Source organism: Rhinoderma darwinii, chromosome 1 (assembly GCF_050947455.1).
Source record: "Rhinoderma darwinii isolate aRhiDar2 chromosome 1, aRhiDar2.hap1, whole genome shotgun sequence".
Classification (NCBI taxonomy): Eukaryota; Metazoa; Chordata; class Amphibia; order Anura; family Rhinodermatidae; genus Rhinoderma; species Rhinoderma darwinii.
Genome location: NC_134687.1, coordinates 420524395 through 420531771, shown reverse-complemented (window position 1 = coordinate 420531771; position 7377 = coordinate 420524395).

Genomic DNA, 7377 nt, shown 5'->3' with positions numbered 1-7377 from the left:
CTGCCTGAAGTCTGGAACCCATGGACATCACCAAACGCTGGGTTTCCTCCTTTGTGATGCTTTGGCAGGCCTTTACTGCAGCTGTCTTCAGTTGTTGCTTGTCTGTGGGTCTTTCTGCCTTAATGCAGCTCGATCGGGTAGAGATCTGGTGATTGACTTGGCCATTGCAGAATATTCCACTTCTTTGCCTTAAAAAACTCCTGGGTTGCTTTCGCAGTATGTTTTTGGTCATTGTCCATCTGTACTGTGAAGCGACGTCCAATCAACCTTGCTGCATTTGGTTGAATCTGAGCAAAAAGTATATCCCTGATGTAGCGTCCATGGCCATGGGCCGTCGGGTTTACTCACCTCCGGACACTCGCAGGCATGGATCCGCTCCGTTCTGCTGTGTAAGGTGCGCGCGCACGCTCGTGCCCGGGCCTTAAAGGGCCAGCACAAAGGAAATCGTCATCATCATCAACTGCCATGATTTCCTGGTCTATAAGAAGGCCCCAGGCCTTCTGATCCTTGCCTGAGCATTATTAGTTTATCCCAGTCTGTCTTGCAAATGGTCCCTTAGTGTTCCCAGTTCCAGCTGTTACCCGTGCCCTGTTACCCGTTCCTGTATCCCGTATTGTTCTTGTTCCTGTGTCTACCAGTGTTGGAGTCGTGTCTACTGCACCTACTGTTGTTTGCCACATCCAGTGTTGTTTGCCACATCCAGTGTCTTCTGCCACGTCTTGTGTCTTCTGCCACGTCCAGTGTCTTCTGCCACATTCCGTGTCTTCTGCCACGTCCAGTGTCTTCTGCCACATAGGATTCTGCCTGCCACGTCTGGCGCTACCTTCCGCACCGGCCTCCATCCGTGCTGAAGCCACAGCCACCGTCTGGACTAGTTCAGGTACCCAAACATTGCTATCTGCTATTGACTTTCGTGTAGACTGTGACCTGGTTAGCTGCCTCCCCGCTACGGCGGAGCGGCCTAGTGGGTCCACATACCCTGTGACCGTGACACCTGAACACTTCAGAATTCATCCGGCTGCTTCTGTCTTCAGTCACATCAATAAACACTAGTGACCCAGTGCCTTTGGCAGCCATGCATTTCCATGCCATCAGACCGCCTCCACCATATTTTACAGAGGATGAGGTGTGCTTTGGATCATGAGCCATTCCAAGCCTTCTCCATACTTTCTTCCTCCCATCATTCTGGTACAGGTTGATCTTAGATTCATCTGTCCAAAGAATGCTGTTCCAGAACTGGGCTGGCTTCTTCAGATGTTGTTTGGCAAAGTCTAATCTGGCCTTTCTATTTTTGATGCTGATTAATGGTTTGCACCTTGTGGTGAACCCTCTGTATTTGCTCTCATGAAGTCTTATCTTTATGGTAGACTTAGATACTAATACACCTACTTCCAAGAGAGTGTTCTTCACTTGGGTAGATGTTGTGAAGGGGTTTTTCTTCACCATGGAAAGGATTCTACGATCATCCACCACTGATGTCTTCCGTGGACGTCCAGGGCTTTTGGTTTTCACAAGATCACCAGTGTGCTTCTTTTTTTTTTCAAGAATGTACCAAACATTGATTTGGCCATTCCCAACATTTGTGCTATATCTCTGATGGATTTCTTCATTTTTTTCAGCCTAACGATGATCTGTTTCCCTTGCATTGAGAGCTCCTTTGACTTCATGTTGTGGGTTCACAGCAACAGCTTCCAAATGCAAATGCCACACATGGAATCAAGTCCAGACCGTTTAACTGCTTAATTGATGATGGATTAACGAGGGAATAGCCCATGCAGCCCATTAAATAGCTTTTGAGATAATTGTCCAATTACCCTTGGTCCCTTGAAAAAGATACAGCTACATATTAAATGTAATTCCTAAACCCTTCCTCAAATTAGGATGTGAATACCCTCAAAGTAAAGCTGAGAGTCTGCACTTTAAGCCCATATTGATTATATAACTGTATATTCAATATGTTTTGGTAAACTGCTAAAATGCCAAAACTTGTGTCATTGTACAAATAATCCTGGATCTAACTGTAAATGATCTTTTTGATGATATTCTAATTCATTGAGAAGGACCTGTATTTTTACAGTACGTAAATAAGAAAACAAGCTATCACCTGCAATTCATTAAATGTAATCTAAATAAGAATTTTTTTTTACATTCTAGTATGGTGTATGTATAATATATTGATATGAAAGTCAACTTGCCTTTATGATTACGTGCATACATTTTATATTGTTTTGCTTATTTCACTTTAGGAAAATCTATTGAGGGCATTTCTCCCCATTGCTGCAAACAGACAGCGTTGGAGACCTATTTGGTCTTAACTCCTGTCAGAATAGTGTGCATGCAGAACACCAACAATGTTTTATTTTGGTTTTCCTGTTTTCACCCATTGTTCCCATTTTGTGATGAAACCAGAACTAGATAAGGCTGGAAGCAGCAATAATTATGGTACTATACATCCTGTTGAGTCAGTTTCAGTAGTGTTCTGGTCTTAGCAACTATAGAGGGCGACCGGTGTTTATCTGAATTTATCATAATCTACAATGCTTGGAGATTAGACCTGAGCTTCCTCAAAAGCTTGTATCAAAATCCAATCAATTACCGAATAAAATGTATCGCTAAACTCTCAATCAGATGGATGTTATATACATACCAGTGTATTATAACTTTTTTTTGCCTTTTAGACTTTGTTCACGTCTGCGCTAGGGCTACGTTCCGACGTTACGTCGGGGCTTTCTGTCGGAACGGAGCTCTGACAGACACAAACGGAAACCACAGGTTTCCGTTTCCATCAACATTGATTTCAATAGTGACAGATCCAGTGCAAATGGTTTTCGTTTGTCTCAGTTGTGCAAGGGTTCCGTTGTTTTGACGGAATCAATACTGTAGTCGACTATGCTAGGAACTGAGCCCTAGCGCAGATGTGAACGAAGCCTAAAAAAGTTAAAATATATTTTAATTTTGTAAACAGAATACTAGGAAAATGTGTAATTTTATTTTCTGTGGTCATTGTCATAATTGGAAGTGAAAGGTTTGAGACATGTACGTCCAGATTGTCAAATGTCTGTAGTGCCTGTACTAGTCTATATGTAGGCAGACTGAAGACTCATTCACACAGAACAATTTTTTTATCCATCAAAGCTATGGATTTTCCCCTGCTTTAGAGGGCAGCATCATCGGGCAGCATCATCTTTGCCTTGTGACGGTTCTCTTTTAATAATAATAATAATAATAATAATAATAATAATAATAATAATAACAATCTTAACCCCCTCCCGACATCCGCCGTATATATACGGCGCTGTCGGGAGGTGCTTTCCGCAAAGCGCCGTATAGGTACTGCGCAACGGGAAACGGTCATCGGTGCTAATTGCACCATGACAAAGTAAAGATGGCTGCTGTCCATGACAGCAGGCCATCTCTACTACTCGCCCAGGGTGCCGTTTCGGCCCCCCCGCATCGGCGATCGCTGCTATTGGCCAGTCAATTCTGACCGGCCAATAGCAGGGATTTTTGTTAAAACTGCATCCTGGAGTCACAGGGCACAGTTAGACAGTGGCGATTGGTGCTGTCTAAGACAACACCCATCGCCACCAACGTCACCTAGGGAGGTGGCAGTGATGCCACCTCCAGGAGCGATCTGATTGGTCGGTCTGTAATGACCGACCAATCTGTGCACTAGGGAGTGTTGTGAACATCGACACTGCTCTGCACGCTGCCATTCCAGTTTGAGGCAGCGTGCAGAGCGGTTGAGAGAGTGTGTGCTGCGGATTTTCTGGGATTTGTAGTGCGTCCTGCACTACTGTGTAAAAAATAAGAAAGCCCTTTTGCTGCTTCTTTCTGATCACCTTTTTTTTTTTTTTTTTGTGATCAGACAGATTTTTTTGGCCCTGTCCCTGTCCTTGGGCCTGTCCCTGTCCTTGGGCCTGTCCCTGTTCCAATCCACCCCCTCCCTGTCCCAATCTACCCCACCCCACCCCCTCCCTGTCCGAGTCCTGTGCCCACTGAGCGCTGATCAGTGACCACCATCACTGATCGGCATTTGTGCTCAACTTTTGGTCCAGGAATTTTTTATTTTTGTCATTTTTTTCCAATTATACATTTGTACCATCTATCTGTGTGCACCCTGCGGCTACAGACTGCTGATTAGTTATCAGCATCTGTGGTCATTTTTTTACGCAGGTTTTTTTAGGTCTTTTTTTCACCCGCACCTTTCCATAGTGTGCGTCCTGCGCTGCGTGCTGATCAGTGACGCACATCATTGATCAGCATATTTTCTGGCGCAGGTTTTTTTTTTCTAATACAATATAAAATTTAAAATATATTAGTAGTTAGGTGTAGCTAGTAGGTAAGGAGTTAGGGTAGCATACGCCAGCGTTAGAAACGTTCATTTAGTTTTAGACCTAGATAGATATAACTAGCAACTTTTTTCTGCAGTTTTAGTAGAAATTTACTGTAGTTCAGTTAGACTACAGTTTTTTTAGTAATAGATAGCGTCAGTTACTGACGGACGTTCAGTTGTTTTTTTACTGACGTTCGTCCAGTAAATTTTTAGAACCTAGTTTTGCTGTAGCACGTTAGTTAGACTACAGGTTTTTTTTAGTAATAGATAGCGTCCGTTATTGACGGACGTTCAGTTGTTCTTTTACTGACGTTCGTCCAGTACATTTTTCGAACCTAGTTCTACTGTAGCACGTTAGTTAGACTACAGGTTTTTTTAGTAATAGATAGCGTCAGTTACTGACGGACGTTCAGTTGTTTTTTTACTGACGTTCGTCCAGTAAATTTTTAGAACCTAGTTTTGCTGTAGCAAGTTAGTTAGACTACAGGTTTTTTTTAGTAATAGATAGCGTCAGTTACTGACGGACGTTCAGTTGTTTTTTTACTGACGTTCGTCCAGTAAATTTTTAGAACCTAGTTTTACTGTAGCACGTTAGTTAGACTACAGGTTTTTTTTAGTAATAGATAGCGTCAGTTACTGACGGACGTTCAGTTGTTTTTTTACTGACATTCGTCCAGTAAATTTTTAGAGCCTAGTTTTACTGCAGCACGTTAGTTAGACTACAGTTTTTTTTTAGTAATAGATAGCGTCAGTTACTGACGGACGTTCAGTTGTTTTTTTCTAACTGACGATCGTACAGTAAATTCTATTCTTTTTTTTTTCCTTTTCTTATCTTCTAATTTCTGTTCACTATACACGTGTAAAAACACCATACATAATAGATAGCGTCAGTTGCTGACGGACGTTCAGTTGTTTTTTTACTGACGTTCGTCCAGTAAATTTTTAGAACCTAGTTTTACTGTAGCACGTTAGTTAGACTACAGGTTTTTTTTTTAGTAATAGATAGCGTCAGTTACTGATGGACGTTCAGTTGTTTTTTTACTGACGTTCGTCCAGTAAATTTTTAGAACCTAGTTTTACTGTAGCACGTTAGTTAGACTACAGGTTTTTTTTAGTAATAGATAGCGTCAGTTACTGACGGACGTTCAGTTGTTTTTTTACTGACGTTCGTCCAGTAAATTTTTAGAACCTAGTTTTACTGTAGCACATTAGTTAGACTACAGGTTTTTTTTTTAGTAATAGATAGCGTCAGTTACTGACGGACGTTCAGTTGTTTTTTTCTAACTGACAATCGTACAGTAAATTCTATTCTTTTTTTTTTTTCCTTTTCTTATCTTCTTTCTTATCTTCTAATTTCTGTTCACTATACACGTGTAAAAACATCACACATACACACACCCCCCTGTGTAAAAATAAAAGTTGATTACATGTGTAAAAACACCACACAACCCCCCTGTAATAAATCAAAATGTCTCAATGGTCCAGAAGGATGTATTCAGTCGAGGAGGCATACGCCATCATTGCCTCTGACACTGAGTCGGCCAGCGAGGGAGAGGAGGAATATGCCCCACTCCTTTTAGTTTCCTCCTCCTCCAGTGATGAGGAACCCCCCCAAAGGCGACCCAGGAGAGCAGCTGAGCCAACCCCAATGATTGATCCCGTGTGGACTCCACTCCCTGAAAATTATGAGCCTCAAATTCCTGATTTTATAGGCAGCTCAGGAATTCAGTTTGAGACTGAAGGTCTCACAGAAATTGACTTTTTCAAGGTCTTTTTCTCTGAGGAGTTTGTTAATTTAATGGTAGCCCAGACTAATCTGTTTGCCCAACAATTTTTAACCCAAAACCTCACTTCATCATTTGTTAGGTGGACCCCAGTAGATGCAGCGGAGATGATGACATTTTGGGGCCTTGTACTGCATATGGGACTAGTGAGGAAGCCAGAGGTTAGGCAATACTGGAGTGCGGATATTTTGTACAGCACCCCAATTTACCGCATGGCCATGACCCGGACTCGCTTTGAAGCCATTTTAAAATTCTTGCATTATAATGATGCCCAGTTCCCGCCCCAGGACGACCCCACATTTGACCGTCTTTTTAAAATCAGGCCACTCATTGATCATTTCTCCACCAAATTTTCACAAGTGTACACCCTTGATAAATATATTTCCATAGACGAGTCCCTTGTTCATTTTAAGGGGAGGCTTAAATTCTGCCAATACCTGCCCAATAAGAGGGCAAGGTATGGAATTAAATTGTACAAAATTTGTGAGAGTACATCTGGGTATACACACAGGTTTAGGGTTTACGAAGGGAAGGACTCTATTATTGAACCCCCAGAATGCCCCCCGTCCTGGGAGTTAGTGGGAAAATAGTGTGGGATTTGATGCACCCATTGCTGGACAAGGGTTATCACCTTTACGTCGATAACTTCTATACCAGCATCGCACTATTTAAGTGCCTTTCTGCCTGAAGTACTGTAGCATGCAGTACTGTGCGCAAAAATTAGAGAGGCCTCCCTAAAACACTGCTTAGCCAAAGCCTCAGAAGGGGTGAGAGCAGGGAACTATGCAGCGAGAACATGCTGTTCGTCAAATATAAGGACAAGAGGGATGTCGTTATATTGACCACAATTGATGGCAGCGGCAGCACCCCTGTCCCTGAACGAGGTACCACCACAGTGACCCAGAAGCCAAATTGCATCCTGGGCTACAATAAGTACATTGGCAGGGTTGATCTCTCTGATCAAGTACTGAAGCCTTATAGTGCCCTACGGAAAACAAAGACATGGTACAAAAAGCTGGCCGTGCACATTGTACAGATGGCATTATATAATGCTTACGTACTATCCCGATGTGCAGGCCGGACAGGGACATTCCTTAACTTCCAAGAGGTGGTGATCAAGGCACTTCTATTTGGGAACCATGCAGGGGAGGGCCCAAGCACATCTGCTGGTAGCGATACTCCACGTATTGTACCAGGGCAACATTTCCCCAATGAAGTGCCCAAAATTGCAAAGAAGGGAAAGACACAAAAAAGGTG